This window comes from Vulpes lagopus, chromosome 8, assembly GCF_018345385.1.
Source record: "Vulpes lagopus strain Blue_001 chromosome 8, ASM1834538v1, whole genome shotgun sequence".
Classification (NCBI taxonomy): Eukaryota; Metazoa; Chordata; class Mammalia; order Carnivora; family Canidae; genus Vulpes; species Vulpes lagopus.
Window position 1 is genome coordinate 122,227,793 of NC_054831.1, and position 24,227 is coordinate 122,252,019.

Below are 24,227 nucleotides of genomic sequence, written 5' to 3' on the forward strand. Positions count from 1 at the left end.
GTTCCAAGAGTTTCTCAGAGCACGTCTGAGGAGACGAACTATTGCCTTCACAAAACACCCAGGGATCTGTCTGAAGCAACGACTCAGGGATGTCCTGATTTGTTAGAGCAAAGAAGAAGACCATTGATCCAAGCTGCCCTCCGGAATGCTGAGTCAGGCTGCATGCTGCCCTGGAAGGGAAGGGAGACTCAAGGTTGTGCTAACAGCGTGGGGACTTCTCGGGGCCTGTCTGGGCTTGCCACTTCCCTCAGGGAAAGGTAGGCCCCTGAGGGTTTCATGTGTCTTCTTCCCTTTCCTGCCTTCTCAGTCTCCTCCTGCTTCCCCTGCTCATCTCTACTTCATGCCCACTGTTTCTCACTGTCTGCAGGCCCAGGGTGCTCAGACACCAGGGCTTCCCCCACACACAGGATCCACTCCCAAGTAATCTCACTCTTTTCCCTCAAGATTTTTCTTTCAGGAAACTCCTGAAGGACCTGTCAACAGCATTTGGTGACCACTGTCCTGCTGATGTCATGGTCATGGGGTGGGGGCCAGTACCCTGACTCACTCCCCACCCATGGTGGAGGAAGGTTTTTTCCACAATCCTGGACCCAGAATCCAGGGAAGAGCCAAGGAGCTAGGGTAGGACCATTCTGGAAACTGCTGCCCGGTCCCCAGTGGAACAGATGCGCCTTCTGGTGGCCTACATGGCAGCCCCAACCCCGCTCTTATGCCCCAGCACGCACCTCATTCACCCCCCATGGCCATCAGGACCCTGCCTGCCTATCTCCACCTGGGACTGGCTGCCTCTCTACCAAACCAAGGGCCTCAGCTGAGGGGGCAAGTGAGGTCGCTCCAGAGTTCCTTGTCTGCTGAGTTGAGTGGCACTGAGTTTATAGTTATTCCCAGTCCATTCTGAAGTTTTGAGACCCACCAGAAGGGCTGGGGAGGTTCCTTTCATGCTGCAGGCCTCTGTGAGTGTAAGTATAGGAAGGCCAGGGAAATGGTGAGGTCTGGGGTGGCATCTCAGCCATCCTCGAGCCCTGAGGGATGCAGGCCTGGCCGGCCCACACAGCTGGAACGGCTCCAGAAGAGGAGGAGTACACTCTCTCAGTGGAAAATGGGAATAATAAGATCTTAAAAGGAGATTATAGAAGTAAAGCCTTTTATTCAACCTCTGATGAGGTCAATTTTCCGGGGGGGGGGGGGGGGGGCAGGGGGATGAACACCCTGGTAGGCAGGGCAGGAGTGGGGTGGAGTGAGATTTCAGAATTTCAGGTGGCTCCAAATCCTGGCAGCAAAGCCAGACAAGCAAAGACAAGGACTGATTCTTTGATACTTGTGAGTTTCTGTCTGGAGAAGGAGAAACTCGGGAACCTGACTTGTGGGCCTGGGCACGTTTGTCAAATGAAAAAAAAAAACAAAACTGAATCAGTGAATGACTAAACCAACAACTCTAGGTGGGAAGGGCCCTCTGAAATTCTGAAATCGTGAAACCTGACTGCTGGAGACCAGGAATGGCGGAAAATTGGGAGCTGCCCCCCTGTTCCCAGCCCCAGAACCCACTAGGTTCCTGCTGCGAATTTGCCTCGGCGCCACCTGCTGGTGGGCACTGAGCGGGGCCAGCTCCCCCCGGACTGGGAAGTCTGTCTCCTGGGAGCCGAAAGGGAACCCCAGAAGGCTGAGACTAGACAACCCAGATGACCTGCCTCCTCTGGAACACCTGCTACCTAATTTATCCCGATCCTTCTGGGGTCAGTCAAGAAAACATATCAAAGCCTTGGAAAAAGGCCTGAGCGATTCCTGGGTGTCCTTTCAGAGGAGGTCTGGGTGTCAGCTACGTGTCCTCTGGATGATCATCTGATTCTTTAGGGTTGTGTGCTATTGATTATTTGATTGATTTTATAACTCTGTAGGGATAGAGGCGATTTGTAGAAAACAGATAATCATGGAAATGATTCCTGCCCAAGAGCAAGCAAATGAGTCCTGTTCATAACACAAAGAAGTTTTGTCCAGTAGAGAATGTAAATGCCTGAAGTGGAATCCTCATCTGAGCTGTGTTAACATTTTGCTGGTTCCTTGTCAATTAATGAGCTAAAGGAAATCTTGGACGTGCATTCACTTGTTTTTATTGTATGAGGGTCATGATTTCACCTTCTTGAAAATGATATTTCCACAGACCCTCGGTCCCCATGGAATCTACAAAGTCTCTCACACCTTCCATCCCTCCTGCCCCCCCCCCCATCTGTTCAGGTGGCACCAGCAACAGCAGCCTCTGGGTCACCGCGGTGCAGCACAGACTTCGGGGACAAGCTGCCCTTGTGTGCTTCTCTGCCAGCATCTCCCTCCAGACTCCCAGCTCCCAAGGGCAGGGGCCAGGTCTGATTCTCGCTGGATCTGCAGAGCTCAGTAGATGCTGTGGAATGAATTTAGGAATATACTCACTTTGGGCCACACCTCGCTGCTGGCGAAGGAGCCCCTGGTGCTTGGAAAGGGCAACGCATTCGTGTGGCCTAGTGCTTCTGAGCCTCGGTTCCTGCGTGTGTGAAATGAGGCTGTTTCCTACGTGCTGATGAGAAGGAGGTCTTTGGTAACTGTTGCATGTTTTCCTTTTCCCTCTTTCGGTTTCTACTGCCCCCTCCCCCCACTCCCACCCCCCCAGGATATGATGAACAGAAACAGGGTCATTTCCTCTGGCTCTCCATCCTTCAAGGCCCCCAAGGAAGTGTTCAGTTAAGTACCCCTGCCTGGTTCGTGAATGAGAAGGGGAAGAAGTGATGGCTTGAGGACCCAGGGTGCCCTCATTGGGTAGACAAGAACCAGGACCTACTCAACAGAAGCCTTGGACTCCAGTGCTGGGGGCCTGAGGGGCAAGGGAGGGCTGGACCCCCAAACACGGACAGGAACCCCAAGAAGAAAACTGAAGGAAGAGAATGGTGGGAAGGGGCTGGATTTCAAGTAGCTGAAAATCCCCACCCCAGCCCATCTTACAACACAGAATGCACCTGCTTCTCTGGCCCCTACTTCCCTAAACAGCTTCATCTGCGGAGAAATCAAGATTCCTGAATAACTGGTGTTTGGGCACCATCTCGTGGCCATTCCTGAAACTGCCTATCCAGGCGGAGTAGAGCCCCGACTTCCAAGAGCAAGGGGAGCCAGGCCAACACTCCTCCCATTTTCCTGGCTTCCATCCTCTTCATCCTCATCTTCACCCTTTCATTTATTGAGCACTGAAGATATTCCAGGCTGAGTGTTCAGCCCTTTTCAAGCCTGTAGCACATTTAGTTCTTGGAACAATCTTAAAAGGCAGGGAACACTTAGTACCATTATATAGATGAAGAAACTGAAGCACAGAGAAGTGAAGGAGTTTTCCTAAGGCTGTGCAGCTAAGGAGGTGGGCCAGAAGAGCTCCTCTCTACACAGGAGAGGGGTGGTGAGGCCCTTGATCCTGCCGCTTAACAAGTTGATTTGAGGCCCTTTAGTTCGAATTCAAATGTTTTTGGTGCCAATTCTCTGCCAGACCCTACACTGGGCGCCAGGATCTCCAGTAATCCTCTCAGTCCCCGTTAATCCCTTCCAGGGCATTCTTCACTGCTTATAGGGCCTGATTTCCTTCTTGAGCGTCCAGCTCCCACCTAGACTGTGGGCTTCCTGAGAGCAGGGACCTATAGTCTGTTCTCTTAGCTGCTGCATCTCCAGAGCTCAGAATTGATCTCAGAACACAGAATAGGTGCTCCATAAACCTTTGTGAACAACCTAACAAATCAGTGAATGAATACAAGATTTATTTAAAAAAAAAAAAAAAAAAAAAAAAAACCAGGACACCTAGGTGATTCAGGCATTGAGCGTCTGGTTGGGTGTCTGCCTTTGGCTCAGGTTGCTATCCCTGGTCCTGGGATCGAGTCTCGCATCAGGCTCCCCGGAGGGAGCCTGCTTCTCCCTCTGCTTATGACTTGGGCTCTGAGACTCCCATGAATAAATAAATAATCTTAAAAAAAAACCCTAAAGTAAAACAAAAGAAAACCCACAAACTAGCCCCCACTCTCAAGGCACCAAAAGTCTAGTGAGGAAGGCAGATTGATAAAGGGCAGATGTGGTTCCTAAACCACTTCCCTCACACACATCTGCCTTCCCTCAAGGCTTTCCCAAAGGGAAGCACAGAGTTTCCAGATCGCAGAGGAGGCTCCTAACCTTGCCCTGCCCTGAGGCCCTAAAGCAACCACGCAGAGATGAGACCTATAAGGGCAGGAAGGGGAAAATGTGGAGGCCACCTCAGGAGCAAGGTCCGGGATGGGAGAAGCTGCATGGCCTTCACCGCAGACTCAGCCTCCAGCAGGAATGTCAAGGGAAGAGGAGAGGTCTGCCGGGAATTCATCCAGGGAGCCACTGCAAACAAATCCCTGCAAACAAATCCACCACAAAATGGGAATGAGATGGGCCACCTGGGTGGCTCAGTGGTTGAGTGTCTTTGGCTCAGGGTGTAATCCCGGGGTCCTGGGATCAAGTCCTGTATCGGGCTCCCCATGGGGAGCCTGCTTCTCCCTCTGCCTCTGTCTCTGCCTCTCTCTGTGTCTCATGAATAAATAAATAAAATCTTTTTTAAAAATGAGAATGAGATGAGGGTAAAATGAGACACAGGGTCTGGCACATGGAAATTAACCTTAGGCATCCCCAGATGGTTGCCCCATCACCCCAGATGCACTTCAGGGGCATGGCCTTGGGGAGCTAGTCGCTGGCTGCACCCCCTCTCCTGGAGGCCACCAAAGAAGTAGCCTGAGAATCCCAACTGGAGGGGGCCCGGCACCACCTGGTTTAAATCAGCACCTCAGAGGGACATCTGGCTGGCTCAGCGGTTAGGCATCTGTCTTTGGCTCAGGTTGTGATTCTGGGGTCCTGGGATCGAGTCCTGAATCAGGCTCCCCCTGCTTTTCCCTCTGCCTATGTCTCTGCCTCTCTCTGTGTGTCTCTCATGAATAAGTAAATAAAAATGTTTTAAAAAAAAATAAATCAGTGCCTCAGAGATAGCAGCACCAGGAGATCCCTGGGTCCGAGCACCCAACCCCACAAGACAGCAGATCCACCCTATAATGAGTGCATGGGCACTGGATTAGGGACCAGGGTGGACACCAGTTGAGGGACTGCCCTCGCAGAGAAGGCACTAGAGAGAGATCCTTGGTGGAACCAATAATTCATTCTTATTTACTAAGTACCTTCTATGTTCCAGCTGGTGGAAGCCGTAGTGGTGCAGCGAACAGTAAGCCAATGTGTGCGTGTGGCATGGAAAATTTCTTCGAGGGAGAAAAACAAAGACAGGAACAGCGACTGTGGGAATGGCTTGCAATTTTAAATAGGGTGGTGCAGGAGAGCCTCCAGGGAAGAGACGTTCAAATAGAGACCAAAGGGATGTCTGAATGGCTCAGTTGTTGAGCGTCTGCTTTTAGCCCAGGGTGTGATCCTGGAGTCCCGGGATCGAGTCCCACATCGGGCTCCCTGCATGGAGCCTGCTTCTCCCTCTGCCTGTGTCTCTGCCTCTCTTTGTGTGTGTCTCTCATGAGTAAATAAATAAAATATTTAAAAAAATAATAGAGACCAGAAGATGTGCTGTGAGAGTAAGCCACAAGGAATAGGGAATAGGGCCCCGGGCAGAGGGGAAAGCAAGTGCAAATGCCCTGGGGCAACCTTGGGCCTGCTGCCCTTCAAGGAGCAGTAAAGAAGCCAGAGAGGGGGCTGAGTGGGGAGAGGTGGGGCCAACAGAGTAGGGCCTTATAAGCCACTGAGATGCCCAAAGGAGGATGTAACATGTAGCGACGGAGGTACACCATGGGAGAGAAGCACAGAGCCGCTCATTAGGCAACTCTAAACTTGTGTCTCATTACCCAGCCACACCTCCCGCAGTGCGCTATGAATTAATATTTTCTATAAATCCTGTAATTATCCTGTGAATAGCACAATTATATTGCATTGTATTTTGTGTGTTAAAAGCATTCATTTGTTAAATGTAAACATTTAAAATATACCATGTATTATGCAGCTCTTTTTACTTTTTTTATTTAATCAACTGGAAGCCTTAAATGAGAAGCAGAGGGGGCTTTTCTTGACCTCCAAGAGCTCCCAGGAGGCAGGCCTAGTGCCACACTCACCCACACCCTCACCTACACACACTCATACTCACTCGCCCGCCGTGCGCAGCCACAGAGCTGGGAGAGGGCCCTGCTCATCGGCCCCTCTTGGTGGCCTCGGACGGGACCCTGCAGTGGCTTCCACTCCCTCGGTGCCAGCTCGCCCAGCCCTTGTCTGACAGAAAGCATCCCCATCCTCACGGACCTTCACTACAAAACAGGCAGGGGTTAGTGTGTCCATTTTACAGATGGATAAACAGAGGCTCTGAGAGGCGCCTGAGGACAGAGCAGAGTCTGGAGGAGGCCAGATGTGGATGGGGGAGGCTGAGAAGTTTAAAGGTGAGGAGAGGAGCAGAAGGATGCCATGGCTAACCCTCTGGTGGACCCGACCTCAGACAGACCTGGATTTGAATCCCAGCCCCACCATTTATTTACCTTGGATAAATTCCTTAAACTCCCTGAGCCTCGGTTTCCAAATCTTCACAATGGGATTAACGGTAGTCCTCACCTCGTAATTTTGTTGCACAGACTCAGGGATGGATGGAAAGGCTGTTATTACTGTTATTTAAGTGCTGGGGTGTAGAAGTGGGGCGGGGAGGCCGCTCAGCTTACACCGACCCCCACCCCAGCCACAGCCATGGGCTGGTGGCCTCCTGCTGTGTTGCCCCCACGGCCTGTGGACAGAACAGTTACTGTTCCACCCTCATGACCCAAACTTTCCCATCACTCCTGCTCCCTAGCTTGCTAAGCGCTTTCAGCCATTCATTCAACATTTACTGGGTGCCTCCTGTGAAAACCAGCCCAGGCTGGGGGCTGGGTATCTCCTGGTGAAGGCGCTTCCTGGCACCCAGAGAGCTGACACCAGGTAGTTCATCACACAAATGAATGTCTAGGTAGCAAGTGGATTAAGGGCTTGGGGAGAACAATACAGGGGTCAGGAGAATCACAAAGGATTCGGTCTCCACAAAGCCGCCCAGCAGTGGCCAAGGATGACTCTTACTCCCAGGGCCTCGGTGGAGACCCCAAATCTCAGGACAGGGCAGGCAGCTGCCCCAGGGCACCAATGAGGTAGGGTGAAGGAACAGGGGGGCCCAAGCTGGCCCAGGGGAAGGAGAGGTCTCCCAGAGGAGCCTCCCTGGGGCGAGGCCTGGGGGAGCGAGCCTGTGGGTAGGCCTACATTCCCTTCACATCTGCTCCACATCTCCTGAAGGGGGTGGGGGGCTGGCTTAGGCCCCTGGGGTCCGAAGAGCAGAGTATACCGTCCCCTCCCCTGGGCATCAGCCTGGGCACCTGTGTACTCTTTGGGCAGAGCTGCTCCGAGCGTGGGCTCCAGGGGCTGTGAGTAGGGGCAGGATTGCTCCCCAGGGGAGGCTGGCCAGGCTGGCTTAGGGGGGTGCCCACCCTGCAGGCAGCACAGGCTGTAGCCTGTGCTGGGCTCTGAGGCGAGTCTGTTGAGCTACTGTTTGGTAAATGGCCCCAGAGCCACCAGCTTGTGGGCTGTTTTGCCACCTGCAACCCCCTTGCACAACTCCTATCTCTTTGATCCTCATCAAAACCCTGGTGGGAGAGAAAAGGCACTGGGGCCTGGAGCCAAAAGATCAGGGTTCAAGTCCTAGCAAATGCCATATCTCCATCATTCAGTCATTCAACAAACACTCACGAAGCATCTACAGTGTACTGGAGTCTAGGCTAAGTGCAGTGAGCAAAACAGAGCAGACAAAGTCCCTGCTCTCTTGGACGAAAAAGATAGAAAGTAACCAAGTAGTCACATAAAAACCAGGGGTTCAAAGCGCAGGTGTCATCCTGTGATATCTCCGTCATGTCAGGCAACCCACAGGGGCGTCCGTCAGCTCTCCGCCTGCTCCATCCCGTGTCCACCCCCGTCGCCCGGCCCCGCCGGGCCAGCACCATCCCTGCTCAGGACAGCTGCCCTCTCCTGAGAACGAGGCCTCCGGCTTCCCTTCTGCAGAAAGTTCTCCACTAGCCAGGCAGTGCCGACAGCCTCCTAACCGCCACCCTTGAGCCTCCCATCAGCTTCCCACTTGGAATAAAATCCAAACTCTTTCCTCGGCCTCACAAGCCCCGCGTGACCAGCGTCCTCTCACCTCTGCTGCCTTGTCGCCTGTCGCTCTGGCCCTTGTTCTTTCCATTCTGGGTCTACTGGCTTCCTTGTCCCTCAAATTCTTTGGCCTCAGGGCCCCTTGCACTTGCTGTTCCCCCTGTCTGGAATGTTCCACACCCAGACTTTTCTGTGGCTTCTTCTCACCTCATACAGCTCTCAGAACAGATGGCATCTTCCCTCCTTCTACCCTTTGTCCTTCGCTTTCTTCCAGAGCACCGCCTCGTATTATGTGTGTCATGTATGTGCTATGGCCCGTCTCCTCATTTAGTGCAGGCCTGGTACGTAGGAGGTCCTGAACAAAAGAGTGAAGACAGTTACAAAATGGAATAAGGGCTTGGAATGAAGAGTATGAGGGACTAGGAGGCCTCACCTAATTGGTGGCAGGGTGTCAGAAATGGCCCCCCGGGGAGCTGGGGCAGCCCTTCAGGGTTAATCCAAACTGAGGCAGGGAGGGCAGGCCCTTGAACCTCCCTGTTGACCAGTCACGGGCTATCCCTGGAGAAAGCACCTTGTCCCAGGGTCCTGAGCAGAAATCTGAAGTGCAGAACAGAGCACTCAGGGCAGAGGGAAGAGTTTGTGTGAAAGCCAAGAGGCCAAGGTCCCAGTCCCAGCCATGGCGGTGGCTGACAGGAGAGTGAGGGGAGCTGGTGGGAGGTGAGTCTGGCCACTGGCATCAGGAGCCCTTTGTCCTAGAAACAGGTAGCCTGGGGGAGCTTGATGCCACAGAGTTTCCTGGAGACTCTCCGGCTGCCCTGCATAGGAGAGGCAGGAAAGGAGAGGGAACCAAGTGGGAATCTTTGGTGATTCCGACTCGAACAGACACCAGGCCTCAGGTGGTGGCTCTGGAGATGGAGAGAAGGAGGCAGGAAGTCCAGCCCGTGGGGAGCCTCACCCATGGCTGGATGGCTGTCTCGGGGGCCACCTCATCTGGGTTCAGGATCCTTGAAGTAGACACGGAGACAAGGTATTTATGCGGGAGGCCTACTGAGGGCTGCTTGCAGGCACTACTCCTGTAAGAAAGTGAGGAGAACAGCAGGTGGTGGCCTCTGTGCAGCCACAACAGAGGCCCCGGCCTGTCCCAAGAAGAGTTCGGGAGCTGGGAGGGCCCTTCAGAGTTGGCCCAGACTGAGAGAAAGAAGCCAGGCCTTGAGCCTCCCCAGTGACCTGAGCACAGGTTGCCCCCAGGGAGGGGACATAACCTTGTATCAGGCAGCTTCTGGGGCTCAATCCCAGGACCCTGGAATCATGACCTGAGCTGAAGGCAGCCACTTAACTGAGCCACCCAGGACCCCCTCTCTTAGGGCTCTTATGAAGTTTGAATTAATAAACTGGAAGGGCACCTGCCTGGCTCAGTTGGTAGATCATGAGACTTGATCTCAGGGTTGTGAGTTCGAACCCCACACTGGGCATGAAGCCTACTTAAAAAATAAATAAATAAACTGAAATTTGTAAGGTGCTCAGAATAGTGCCTGGAACAAAGTGAGCACTGTATAAATATTTTACAAATGAAAGATATTGGCGACTTCCATTTCTGAGCCTCCTGGGCTCTGGGCACTCTACCAGTTTATTTATATTACCTCTACTCCTCATATTCTTCTATAGGATAGTCCTTTTTTTTTTTTTAGATTATTTATTTATTTGAGAGAGAAAGAGAAAGAGAGAGCATTAGTGGAGGGGGGAGGCAGAGGAAGAGGGAGAAGCAGACTCCCTGCTGAGCAGAGAGCCCACACGGAGCTTGATCCCAAGACCCCAGGATCATGACCTGAGCTGAAGGCAGACCCTTAACTGACTGAGCCCCTCTATAAGATAATTCTTATAATTCCCATTTCACAGCTGAAGAAACTGAGCCCCAGAAAGGTGAAATCACTCGCCTAAGTTGACCTAGGCTGATTCTACTCTTTTTTTTTTTTTCTTTAAGATTTTTAGCAACCTTTCCACCCAACACGGGGCTCAAATCCACAACCCTGAGGTCAAGAGTCACAAGCTCCACTGACTGAGCCAGCCAGGCCCCCCTCTAGCAGCACTCTTAGCTACTGCACTGTCGCTTTTCTCTACCGCACAGGCAGGGGAATGGAGGAAATGGTCCCCCGGAGGCCTGTCCTGGACGCTCCCAGCCGCAGACCCCTCCAGTTATATATTTTTTTTTATTTATGATAGTCACACAGAGAGAGAGAGAGAGAGAGGCAGAGACATAGGCAAAGGAAGAAGCAGGCTCCATGCACTGGGAGCCCGACGTGGGATTCAATCCCGGGTCTCCAGGATCGCGCCCTGGGCCAAAGGCAGGCGCCAAACCGCTGCGCCACCCAGGGATCCCCCCCTCCAGTTATAAACCAACCTCAGCCTCCTCAGAGCCCAAGAGGATTTCCTAGTTCTGCAGGGTAACTACTGGCTCAGAGCAGCAACCATCTCATTAGGCAATTACCTCTGTGAACACCAAGGCCAGGAAGTGACCTCACTGGTCACCCAACGACACCGCCCTGCCGCTGGGGAGGGAGGTAATGAGGGTAATCGCCGCAGTGGTGACAGTGACACTAATGGTGACGTTGTCAAGTGATGGAAAAGCCGATGGCTATGTCAGATCTTGATGTTGGTGGAGGGGGCGAGGGGGCCGGTAATTGACTTGACGGCGTTTAAGGTGGTGCCTAATGGTGGTGGCGGATCCTAGCGTGGATTCGGAACGTTAAGAGAGGCACGATCCTGTGTTTTCTCATTTGTAAAAGAGGAACAATAATAGAACAGTGCGCGGCACATGACAAGTGCTATGGAAGAGTTAGCTGTCATTGCTGGTGTTTGAGGGTGGAGGTGGCGGCGGGCGGGGGTGGGGGGGGGTGGGCGTTGTTTGTATGTGGTTTTTATTTCCTGCCACTTCTAGGCTGTTCCTGCCGGCCGGCGATATCACAGTAACACGAGGGTTTTCTGCAGCAATATTCTGCTGCTGGGTCTCCAGCATTCCAGAACGGACACAAAGCCCGAGAGCTGGGTCAGATGAAGGGCAGGGAGCAAGGAAGTGATAGTATTGGACAGACCGGGCCCCACTGCAAGACACTCGGATATGACGGTCACCATCAGACACCACATTGACCACTGCAACCAAAGGCTGCCTTCTGAGCAAATTCTCAGCCCTCCTGGCTTTGCATCAGCTGACATTCAAAGTCCTGGGCTGGAGCATCCACTTGGCTGAGCCCAGGTTATGTGCCCCTATCCTACCTGCCTGGGGTGCAGGGAGGGGTCTGCAGTCCCCTTCAGCTTCAGTAGTGGGTGAGGGGGTCTCACACAGTGGGGCCTTCCCCCTAATGGCAATGGGGTGCGGAGGCAGGGCAGCCAAAAAACAATGAACGTCCACTCGGTGAGGAAGCCTGGTGGTTATGATGGGATAAAGAAGCTGAGAGGAGACACTGCCTTCTTTATTAAAACCGAACCAAAAAGGAAGGTGACTGGACCTTTCGACCCTGGCCAGACCCAAAGCCCCTTGAGATCACCCACCAACTTCTACTGCCACCACCGCAGGTGCTTCTGTGGGACACTGGTCCATCTTTTATACTCTGGCCAAGTGCAGATGGGACACTTTGCCCCTTCCTTTTACAGTCCGGTTTAGAGCAGAAACCAGGCGTAGCCATCCAAACAAGATGTTACCAATGACCCAAGGAGAACAGAAAGGAAAGAAACATGGTCATCTATTCATTGATTCCACGTCCATTTATTAGGCACCAACCAGGTACCGATACAGCAGGGAATGAAGTCCCTACTCCAAGGGGCTTACAATCAAGGGGGGGAAGACAGTCAAAGTAGTAATACTTAAGTAGACGAGGCCACTGTGGGGCCTGAAACACAAGAAGGATGAAACAGAGAAGAACCAGGGAGCATTTCAGAGGGAGACGCGAGGGGAGGCCTCCTCAAGCTGCAGCTGGACAGATGAGCACCAGATGTGCAGAGATCTGGGGCAGTTGTGAGCTCCAACACCCTGAGGCAGGAACAAGCTTCCAGAACAGAATAGGGACCAGTGTACCTGAAGTGTATAAGAAGCCAGATAGGGGGATCCCTGGGTGGCTCAGCGGTTTGGCCACTGCCTTTGGCCCAGGGCACGATCCTGGAGTCCCAGGATCGAGTCCCGCATCGGGCTCCTGGCATGGGGCCTGCTTCTCCCTCTGCCTCTGTGTGTGTGTGTGTGTGTGTGTGTGTGTGTGTATCATAAATAAATAAATAAATAAATAAATAAATAAATAAATAAATAAATCTTTTAAAAAAAGAAGCCAGATAGGAGGAGGAAATGAGGTAAAGGTTAGCTGGATAAAGAGCTGGCATTTATTCCAGTCAGTGGGAAGCCACTGAGAGCTGGTTTTGTTTTTTAATGTTTATTTATTTATTTTGGGGGTGGGCAGAGGGAGAAAATCTTCAAGCAGACTCCCCACAGAGTGCAGAGCCCCGGTCGATATCACAGCCCGTGAGATCATGACCTGAGCCGAAACCAAGGATTGGACACTTAACTGACTGAGCCACCCAGGTGCTCCAGGGCTCGCTCTTTCTTTCTTTCTTTCTTTCTTTCTTTCTTTCTTTCTTTCTTTCTTTCTTTCTTTCTTTCTTTCTTTCTTTCTTTCTTTCTTTCTTTCTTTCTTTCCTTTCTCTTTCTTTCTCTTTCTTTCCTTTCTCTCTCTCTCTCTCTCTCTCTCTCTCTCTCTTTCTTTTTTATAAGAAAAAGGAGATTTGTCCTCAAGCATGAATCAGGAAGAAAGAGCAGATGGGCACAGTCCAGGTAGGTATATAGATTTAGTAGTGGTAAGGTGAGGGCTTCCCCCTTATGCTGGGCTCCTGTTTCCTCAGTGACATAGATGCTAGGTCATCACTGTGCAGGAGGAGGAGGACAGTGGCAAGACATGTGTCCATTAGGCCACGTCAGGTTTCCAGGGTCCCGGGTAGAGTCAATATCCAGCCCTTAAGGAAGCCAGAGTCTAGTCAGCCCTCGAGCTCCCCAGGCACCTCTTAGCGGCTTCCCCAGGGAGATGATGGAGGCACTTCCTCGGTTGGCCCTTCCCCTGTCACTGAGAAGAGGCCACTGGTAGCAACTGAAGCCTCAATCATCACAAGCACGATGTCAACAACAACCGCTGTCACCTTCACAAGGACAGGATAGGGACCCCTGACCCTGTGAGTTAACAAGACCCTGTAAGTCAGCTCCTGGGACCTGTGAAAGGCACAGGCCTGGGACAGAGCCAGAGGTAAACTAGAACTGGCTCCTACTGGCTTGTGAGAGCCAATTCTTCCCAATTCTGCATGTAGTATCATCACATGGGTGCTGAAATCAAGCACAGAGGAGGACTTTTAACAGCCAGTTCACCAGCATACCTCTGGACAGAGCCTGAAGGTTAGTGAGAGACACTGACCCCACCACTTGCCATGTAAACTCCAGATCCTGGAGCAGAATCAGTGGGAGGAGGCAGCCAACCATGTCCATAGAGTCTAGAGGGAGCCTGTTTGGTGGGGGGATTTGGGTGGAGATGGGAGGTCACCTGCCCCCAAGATACATCTGAGAGGGGACCAGAGACCCTGGGCATTAGCTCTGGGACAGCACCTTCACCAGAGCCTCTGCCCAGGAGCCTAAAGGCCTATGGGCTCCCAGCTAGGCTACTTGACTCACTGTCCTAGAGTTGGGATCCTAGGCTGGGTCTGTCCCTGAAAGGCTGCTTCTCCCTGTTCCTTGATCTCAGGATGAGCCCCGACGCTGGTCACAAACTGGGCCTGAGCCCGGTGACAAAGATCCCCACCCAGGGCCTGACAGAGCCCCACCCTGGTTCTAGGTTGGGCTCTAATGGGCCGCAGAAAACAACTCTCACCTCCATCTGCACACAGGCCTAGAATCATGGGCCCTGAGCCCAAAGAGGAGTAGACCTGATGAGGGGGTGGCCCAGCACCATTCACCTCTGCAGTCCTCTGCTTGGGGAAGCAACCTGTGAAAAACAAAACAAAATTAAAACTCACCACCAGCTCCTCCTTGCTTTAGTGACACATCTTTGTCTTAGGAAATAAGGCCTGAAGGCAAAACACATTTTCTAAGGCCTAACCCTTCCCCACCTGCCAGGCTCCCTCTGATTTAGAGGATTCTTGCCCTAAACTGTCCCTCCCCACTGTCCCCAGAACAAAGGGTTCTCTGTTGCCAGCTGTGAAAGTCCCAGGAACTTCATCCGAGAGCCTAGGGGGTGGAGGCCAGGATCCTATCTGGCTTATGGACTCCAGCAAGATTCTTTCCCTCCCCAGATCTGTTTTCCCATCTGTACAGCGAGAGATTTCGCCTGCTAGCTCTAATACGCAAAGTTAGTCAACTTGACAGAAATTTAGGGCCCCATGTTCAAACATTTGAAGGGTTGTAATTTCTTGATAATTCAGACCCAGGAGACCCAGGAGACCCAGGAGACCCAGGAAACCTTTCCTAAAACGTGTACGGGATACTGGGTCCAAGTCCTGGCATATCCTTTTAACTCTGGTACCTCATGCTAGTGACTTGGCTTCTCTGGGCCTCAGTTTTCTCATCTGTCAAATGACAATAATACCAAGTTTGTGAGGATCAAATGAGAGGGTGGCAAGAAAAGTGCTTTGTAAATTGTAGAGTACGGTGCTCCCAGGAGAGAGGAGCATTTATTATTGCTGTTCGTACAGGTTAATGTTTTGCCTTCCAGCAGAGCCCAGAAAGTGGATCAATCTGGCCTAGCTCTCAGGTGGGAGACCTCCTCAAAGTCTCTCCAGGACCTACTACCTCACCCCTGCCCAGAACCAGCTTGAGCCCAGCAGAAGCCTTCTACCTGGCCTCCCCACCTCAGGATTGGACAAATCTTCCTCACTGGCCCCCATGGATCGTAGGCTTTAGAGCCGGACCAGCCTTGGGGATCCTCAGATCCCATTGCTTTATAGCGGCCCAGATAGAAGAGAGGCTGCCCAGGAGGCCCACAGCATGCTAGTGGCAAAGTGGGGCTCAAACCCAGGCCTCTCCTTCCTACAAGACTCTTTCCTCTAATCCTGGCACCCCCAAAAAAGCAGTGTCCCCTGGAATCTTGACGGCAGCAATGGTCCTGCAGGTGCTCCAAATCAGCAGGCCCTGGCCAGGCAAGGGAGTCTGAGAGACGGCCTGTCCAGAGCATCCCTCCAGAGCCTTCGCACTCTGCTGGTCTCTTGCCTCCTCCAGAAAGCCCTCCGTGACTGGCACCCAGAAAGCTGAAAGTGAGTTTCCTCCCACCCCGTTCCTTTGACAGAAAACTGGGCTTTAAGAGGAACAGAGCCTGCCTGCCTGCCAGCCCCTACGTGGAGTTTCCTCCGGGTAGGAAACAGCTAGATGCGTCTGGGCTCCCCAGGGCAGGGCCCTCCCCAGACTGAGGGCGAAGGGAGTAGGAGAAGAGGAGAAGCAAGGGATCAGCGCCCTGGGATTTGGGGATCCCAGCTGCGGCAGGGAAGGGGGCCGGACTGGCAGGACAGGGGGACACGGAAGCTCCGCCCCCTCGAACGCCAATTCCCGGGGCCCCCTCCCTCCCCGCGGCCCATTCCCCCGGGCGGGCTCCTCCCGTGGGAACTGCTGTCTCGGCAGCGGGCGCCGGGCCACGGGGCTGCCGGGAATGAGGCTGGGCAGGGGCGGGGCGGCCCGGACGCGGCTGCCCCCCGCTCGGCCCGGGAGGGGGCGGCTGGGGCGGAGGCCCGCAGGGAGGGCAGCTGCGTGGGATCCTTCTGGGTCCCTCTCCTCCCCGGGAGCAGTGGCCCGGAGGCCACCTGGGAGCTGGTTAGCGACGCAGACTCTCAGGGCCTTCCCCAGACCTGCTGATTCAGAATCTGCATTCTAATAAGATCGCCAGGTGACTCCCAGGCACATTCCAATTTGAGAAGTCCTGTTCTAACAGGAGTCTGGCTGCAGATGTACAGGTTAAAGAAAAGAGACCTGCAAACTTCTAGTTATAAAATAAATAGGTCACATAAGGGAGGTAATGTGCAGCATGGTGGCTGGAATTAAGAATATTGTATCTTTAAGAGTTGCTGAGCGTAGATCTTAAAAATTCTCACAAGAGAAAAAAAGTGTGACTCTGTTTGGTGAGGTTAACTAAACTTGCTGTGGCGATCATTTTGCAATATACACAAATATCGAATCGTTATGTTGTACACCTGATGTTTATATGTTACATGTTGATTATATCTCAATTTTAAAAATTAAATCGTGAGGGGTGCCTGGGTGGCTCAGTCGGTTAAGGGTCTGCCTTCAGCTCAAGTTATGACTCTGGAGTCCTGGGATGGACCCCAGGTTGGGTTCCCTGCTCCGTGGGGAGCCTGCTTCTCCCTCTGCCACCCACCCTGCTCCTTTTTTCTGTCTCTCTCAAATAAATAAAGTCTTTTAAAAAAATTAAATCTTGGGGGAAAAAGACTGAGATTGCCTTCCTTTTATTTCTTTTTATGTTTCAGAGAGGGCATTATCTTGGGTTTTTTTTTTCCATATTAGAATGTATAAGTAGGATATATCACCTATGAATTGTATTCCATTACAGGAAAGAGGTACTGCAGAATAGTTGTTATAAAAAGGAGCATGGGGTCTGCTGGGGCTGGGAACCCACTGATGAGAACTCATTCCTGTTTGTCCCCAACATCAGTCCTGACAAGACAGAAATGGGAACAAGGAGCCCTTGAACCTGAGAAGCTCCTCCTCTAGCAGAGGAGATGAGACAGACTCATATCACTCTTTTCCTGAGTCTGTTTCCTTACCCATGAAATGGGCATAATTAATCATCAGTCATTGTCACTACTCAGACTCCAATGAACTTGGGGACAGGGAGGGACTCTGTGAGCAGCCTGGAACCTGAGGGAAGAGAAGTCCCAGGGTGCTGTGCTCACACCTCTGCCTTCTGGTGCCTCTTCCTGTCCTTCAGGATCCAGCCCTCAGTCTTCCTGGTTCTCCTCTAGAGCCTCGTCCTCATCTATGGTCTCACCCTTCTTCCTTCCTCCTTGACCCCCCCCAAAAAAAAACACCTGTCCGAACCTTGCTCCCATTTAGCAAATTAGCACTGTTTCTGGGAGGAGCAATAATTCATTGAGTGCTGACTACATGCCAGCCACCACTCACACACCGGTTTTGTTTTGTTTTGTTTTGTTTTGTTTTGTTTTGTTTTGTTTTCATGCTGGGTCTTTTATGCCCAAGTTATAATTCAAGTTTTTGGCTCCCACTAGAGCAGGCTTCCTCGGCTGGAAAACGGGAACCAACTTTCAGTGACCTTGGGGAGGACCCACAGCTCTGGCTGTGGCCATGATGCACCACGCCCTGCAAGATCTGCTTCTAGAAGAGTGCTCCTTCCTCCTTTCCTCAAGCACCCCTTCACTCATTCCATGAAGATTTATTGAGCGCTAAATAACTCGCAACACAGTTCCAGGAGCTGAAGTAAACAGAAAACTAAAACAAGCAAACTCTCTGCCCTCCTGGAGCTTCTGTTCCAACAGGGAAAAGAGTAATAAACAAACAAACAAACAAACAAATAAAATAAGTAAAAATGCAGCATGATGTGCAGATGGTGTTGGGGGCGGTGGAAACCCTAAAGCAGAGAAGAGGACAGCTGGGGTGGGAGGTGGCCATGCTCATTGGTTAGTGAGTGAGAAAAGGAACCTGGAGGAACAGGGGAGAAGCCAGGTGGCTCTCCAGAGTGAGTCTGCACAGGTGCTAGAGCAATCAGAAAGGCCCTGAGGTGGGACAGGAACGTTCAGGAGCCCGGTGTGCCCACAACAGAGGAATGAGGGGAGAGGAGGAGACGAGGTTGAGGGTGTCCTGTAGAGCCTTGTGATTGGAGGGACTTTGGCTTTCTTCCAAGTGAGATGGAGGCATTAAAATGGCATGTTCTGGGGCTCGTGGGAAGCTCAGTCAGTTAAGCATCTGACTCACAATTTCAGCTCAAGTCGTGATCTCAGGGTCATGGGGTCTGACCCCACATGGCACTCCATTCTGGAGTCTGCTTCTCCCTCTCCCTCTGCCCCCCTGCGCTCACATGCTCTCTCTCTCTAAAATAAATAAATGAGTTAGACCTTTGGGGAAATTTTTTTTTAAATAAAAGGATCACTCAGGCTGCGGGGTTGAAAACAGACTGTGGGAGACCAATGCAATAGTAGAGGGGCGTAGGGAGGCTAACCCAGCAGAAGGGCGATAGCCATGAGGACACGGAAAGTTGCGGCCAGGATGAGATGGGCTGGAATTCTGTCTGTATTCTGAAGGTGAAGCCAACTGGACTTGCTGACACACTTGATGTGGGATGTGAGAGAAAAAAGGAGTTAAAAAAAAGGGTTTCAGGGCAGCCCAGGTGGCTCAGCAGTTTAGCACCGCCTTCAGCCCAGGGCCTGATCATGGAGACCCGGGAACCAGTCCCACGTCGGGCTCCCTGCATGGAGCCTGCTTCTCCCTCTGCCTGTATCTCTGCCTCTCTCTCTCTCTCTGTGTCTCTCATGAATAAATTTAAAAAAAAATTACTTTAAAAAAAGGGGGGGGGTGTTTCAGATTTTCAGCCCAAGAACTGGAAATCGCCATGTGCTGCAAGAGGAGCAGTTCAGCTCAAGAATTTATCTCTGGATGTGTGAAGTTTGAAAAGATGATAAACATACAAGTACAGACGGTAAAGGGTACAGGGTTTCTTTTAGGAGTAATTAAAATGTTCTAAAATTGAGTGGTACTGGTTGAACAACTGTGAGTGCACAAAAATCCACTAAGTTGTATACTTTACATGGGTGAAGTGTTTGCTCTGCAAATTGTATCTCAATGAAGCTATTACTAAAAGACATTGATGATTGGACTTAGCAATGTGAGGGTCACAGGTGACCTTGGCCAAGCAGTTTCGGTGCCATGGTGGGACAAAGCCTAACTCAAGTGTGTTCAAGACAGAACAGAATAACTGAAGACAGCAAACACAGACATTTTCAAAGTTTGCTATATAGAGAAATAGGGAGATTTTTGTTTCTTGGGCTTTGGTTTTTGTTTTATGTTTTTTAGATGCAAAGAATTATGTTTTAATAGGAATGATCCAGTAGAGAAGGGGAAGTCACCAGAGTGAAGTCCTTGAGCAGGTGAGAGGCAAGTGGTCTGGTGTAGAAGCAGAGGGGTAGCTGCAGGGAGGAGCAAGCAGGGTTCCCCCTGAGGCAGCAGGAGGGAAGCTAAAAATGAGGCACAGACCCAGTGATTGGGTAGGCACTGAGAGTCTCTGGAAATTCTCCTTTGATTGCTTCTATTTTTCTCAGGAAAATGTAGGAAGCAAAGTCCTCCACTGAGAGGGGGTGAGGGAGGAGCTGTCCACGATGGAGGTGAGGAGGAGAGGCATGAAATTGTCTCTAGGGGGATCCCTGGGTGGCGCAGCAGTTTGGCACCTGCCTTTGGCCCAGGGAGCGATCCTGGAGACCTGGGATCGAATCCCACATCGGGCTCCCGGTACATGGAGCCTGCTTCTCCCTCTGCCTGTGTCTCTGCCTCTCTCTCTCTCTCTCTCTCTCTCTCTCTGTGTGTGTGTGTGTGTGTGACTATCATAAATAAAAAGAAAGAAAGAAAGAAAGAAAGAAAGAAAGAAAGAAAGAAAGAAAGAAAGAAGAAAGAAATTGTCTCTAGGGAGAAGGAGAGGTATGGAATTGTTTCTAGGACCGCAGGGGAACGAAAACACCAGGTCACACGGTAGGCCTGCCAGCTGGTGCTAAGGGCCCCCTAGAGAGGATGGAGGCCATGACCAGATGAGTGAGACCTGTCAGCAGGGCCGTGTGTCTTTCTCCAGCTTCAGTCAACTGTAGGGCACGAACCCATAGCTGGATTAACCAGGGTGTGGTTTTGCCAGATGAGTGCAGTTTAACGTGAGAGGAGCAAGGGGGGTGAGGGTGTGTGCAAGGAAGTAATTATAATGATGGTCCATGGGATCAAAGCTGGTTAAGGAGGCAAGAAACAGTGGGGGGAAAGGTGGGAGGATCAATAGATTGAAGGGTCTAGGGAGTCAGGACCCAGTGCAGCCAGGGTTCTAGAGGTAGTGAGCAAGAAAGACAGGAGGTGGTGGTAGGAGGATGGGACACTTGCTATTGAAAGTTTACGGGGCACTGGCAAGGTTGAGAAAAGTACCTTGGCCGTGAGAGGCTGAGGCACGGTGGAGGACAAGAACCGTAGATGACAGGTGATTCTGTCCCAGAGGGGAGGACCATCTCTGTGCAACGGAACAAACCAAGCCATCCTCAGAGCAGGGCTCTGGGTAGGGCATGGGCCTTGGGCCCAGCCAGACCTGGGTGTGAAGCCCGTCCTTCTAGCTGTGGGGCCCTGCACAAAATAACTGGTTTCTCTGAGCCTTAATTTCCTCTCACATAAAGTGAGAGAGCACTCCTCTGTCAAAATTTGTGTGTTCTGGGAGTGCCTGTGTAGCTCAGCCGGTTAAGCATCTAACTCTTGATATCAGCTCAAATCATGATCTCAGGGTTGTGAGATCAAGCCCCAGGTCAGCTCTGTGCTCAGCATGGGAGTCTGCTGGAGATTCTCTCTCTCCTCTGACCCTCCCCCTGCCCACACTCGCACTCTCTCTAAATAAAGAAATAAAATCTTAAAAAGTAAAAAAGATTGTGTTCTGAAAATTGAATAGGAAACTATGGAAGTTGCCTCGTGTGGTTCCAGGCACAGAGTGCTCAGTCATGTGGGCAGATCCCAGAATGCTCTTGTCTGCGGTCCCAGAGCAGAGGAGGGACCAGTGTGGAGGCCAGCACTCCCCACAGGACCCCTTCTCCTTCCCATCACTTCAAATCACAGGTGAGTGGAAAAACCTGACTCCTACTTTGCTGCCATTTTACAGAATAGGAAACTGAGGCCCAGAAACGGAAAGTGACTTACCTATGTCACTACAACTCAGTTATCACAGAGAGTATGTTTCCTCCTAAAATCAGAGTCAGGATTGGGATGGGAAGTATGTATGGGAGGGAAAAGGCTCATATATAACATTTGAAAGCCAGATGAACTCTTCGGAAGGTACCCCAGTCATTGATTCCCTCCATTCACTAGGACAATTTTTTGACAGAGACAGAGCACAAACAGGGGGAGTGGCAGAGGGAGAGGGAGAAGCAGGCTCCTTGTGGAGCAGAGAGCCCAACGTTTGGCTCGATCCCAGGACCCTGGGATCATAACCTGAGCCAAAGGCAGACGCTTAACCGACTGAGCCACCCAGGTGCTCTCACTAGGACAATTATAAGTTGGTCTTGGTGAAGGTGAAAACCCTCCGGAGTATACCCCTGCTGTCTCACCTTCCCTCTCCTCTTCCTACATTCCCAGATCACCCACACTCTCAGGGCAGTGATGTTCAGGTACTGTGATCCAGCAAAGATTGGACCGATTAGCTTTGGAATAGAAGTGTCAACAGAAGGGTGATTCACAGCGCATGAATTTGCTAATTGCTCTTCCTAGCCCAGGCAGCAGGAAGGCGACAGGAAAAGAGATCTCTAAGTTTCCTTTCTTAGAGAACTTGATTCACAGCACAGCACCAGGCCCCGCCCCCAGGGGCGCCTACCCCCATGTAGTTCCAGCCCTAGTCAGTCTCCCTGGGCAAATTCCCTCTGGCTTCCTGGACCCCAGTTTACTCATTTATAAAGTGGGAAGAGAGTGAACAAAAGGATTGTCAAAAAACCCCTCCCCATTCCCCCCAGCTCAGGGCTTCAGGGTTGTAGGAATGTGTGGCTGGCACCTTCTCTGCTGCCCTGGCTATCTGGCGACAAGCACAGGGAGATAGGTAGAAGCGGATTCAGCAGTTGCAGTAGAAATGTAACCTCCTTGGGCAGGATCTGTGATCACACTAACAAAGGACATCAGTCTCTTCAGTTCTCTCTCTCCCATACCCTGTTTTATTTTCTTCTTAGCACTCTCTAAAATGTCTTATTTATTTCTTTACTTAAGTATTGTCTTTCTATACCAGAATGTCAGTTCTAGGGCAGGGACCTTGCCTATCACATCTCAGGGCCTAGCCCAGCACCTACGGGGTGCTTAGTATATATGTGTTGGTTGATGAATGAATGAATGGATACATCTTGAGGGTGGTACCAAGGCTGTGCCAAGCACAATACTGTGATCCGTGCCAACTCTTCCACGAGGAGCAATTGGAAAATAGGGCTCTGGAGTCAGGAGACTTGGATTCAAGTCCCACCCTGCCAATTAGTGGTTGTATGACCACGTCACTTGACCTAAGCATTGGTTTCTTCATCTGTAAATTGAGGATAATGATCCCACATCTTGAGGCGTATTTTTAGAAATTAGAGGTCGTGTATGTAAAGTGACTTGGTATCTAGTAGGTCCTCGGTAAATGTTAGTTTCCTTTCTTTTACTTCCCCTGCTGGGGCATGGGGGTGGTAGGGCAAGGGTTTGGAGACTCTTGGCTCAGCAAAAGAGGTTTCTCATGTACGTTTTCTCTTTCAAAAGAACGTAAAACAAAATAGCAAGCAACATCAGTGAGAACAGCACCTGAGACTTGCCCATAGTCACACAGCCGAGCTGGGGAACAAGCAGCAGGTCCCCTTCCCGGGGGGGCCAAAGGAAGCCCCAATCCCAGACGGAATGGAGGGAGGGGCCATAGGCAGGATCTTGCTGGGGCTGGCCTTCAGAAAGAGGACGTGATCGCTCTAGTCTGAGGGTCAGGGTTCTACGTCCAGATCTGTCGGCGACAAGCTGGTGACCCTGGAATGTAGTTTACCGTGTGTAGGTCCCGGTTTCCTCTTCTGTACATTGGGAATCTCACTCCTCACTCCGCCTGCCTTACAGAACGGGACAGTGTTAGAAGAATGATATATATATATATATATATATTTTATCTGTAAGAAGAATGATACTTAATCTAAAAGAGGGGATCCCTGGGTGGCTCAACAGTTTAGCGCCTGCCTTTGGCCCAGGGCGTGATCCTGGAGTCCCGGGATCGAGTCCCACGTCGGGATCTTTGCATGGAGCCTGCTTCTCCCTCTGCCTGTGTCTCTGCCTATCTCTCTCTCTCTCTGTGTCTCTTGTGAATAAATAAGTAAAATCTTTAAAAATAATAAAAAATAAAGATGGGTAAAAAAAATAATAATCTAAAATATTGTAGCGATAAATCAAGCAGACTCAATTTCTGAAATTCTGCCCCAGGTACACATATTTAAAATCAGAAGAAAAAGTGAATTCAAAAGTAACACTGAGCCGCATCCCTCTAGACTCTGTAAAGTGGGAAAGAAAAACATGTAAACATATCATTTCAATAGAACATTGGAAAATGTTTTCGCCAACTATGAATAATCAAATCAAAAAATTTTAAATATTTATTGAACATCTTCTCTGGGACAGAAAAGGAAGCTGGCTCAGAGCGGTGAGTGACTTGCCTGGGGGCACACAGGACCTGATAAGGCTGAGAAAAAGCTGGCAGGAAAGACTTCCACCAGCTGCTCAGGAAACCCCCACCCGAAGGGGTTGCCGAGGAGCCCAGGACAATGGGTCAGGAAAACCAGCTCCCTACTTCCAGCTGCCCTCTATCCTCCAGCCCTTTAAAGGCCCTGCGTCTGCACAAATGTAACGGAAAGAGCATGCGCCGCAGATTCTAGAGCCCAGGTTCAGCACCAGGGCCCCGACTCTTCTGCTGTGTAACCTGAGGGAGTCACGCCCCCTCTCTGAACAGGTCTGCCCTCCGCTCAGTAGGAACGTAGAAGCAGGTCAGGCTGTGGTGGGCAAGGGCCAATCAGGAGCGCGTTAAATAGCCTCGACCTCGGTAGACACAGTTTGTTACCTTTCCGCCACACTGAAAGCGGGAGGAGCGCCGTGTGGAGCTGAACGAGCAGCACGGTCTCTCTGGGCTTCTGGAAAGAACAGGTGACCAGGACCAGGCCAGGCGATTTCTAAATTCCTTCCAGCGCCAGAAAGAACCCTGGAACTTCGTGGTCCAACCCCGCTACGAACTCCCCAGGTCACCTCCCTCCCTCCTGCCCCTGGAGGGCGCCGTCCCTTTAAGTCTAGGTCGGCCGCAGCCCGGGCCAATCACGCAGAACCGAAGTTCTTT

General features: G+C 51.4%; 1 long non-coding RNA gene across 3 annotated transcripts; it reads right to left on the reverse strand.

Annotated features, from left to right (window-relative positions):
• Window positions 1-1,204: 1,204 nt before the first annotated feature.
• On the reverse strand, window positions 1,205-24,217 carry LOC121497833. 3 transcript variants are annotated; one of them, XR_005989538.1, is made up of 6 exons: window positions 23,958-24,217; window positions 22,902-22,958; window positions 14,049-14,162; window positions 9,113-9,230; window positions 8,365-8,512; window positions 1,205-6,308 (listed from the first exon to the last, which is right to left on the reverse strand). It is a non-coding gene; the product is annotated as an uncharacterized LOC121497833 (long non-coding RNA). The 3 variants fall into 3 exon arrangements; XR_005989539.1 differs by having other exon boundaries at window positions 1,205-4,379; window positions 6,152-8,512; XR_005989540.1 differs by having other exon boundaries at window positions 2,278-2,395; window positions 4,251-8,512.
• Between the last annotated feature and the right edge of the window lie 10 nt (window positions 24,218-24,227).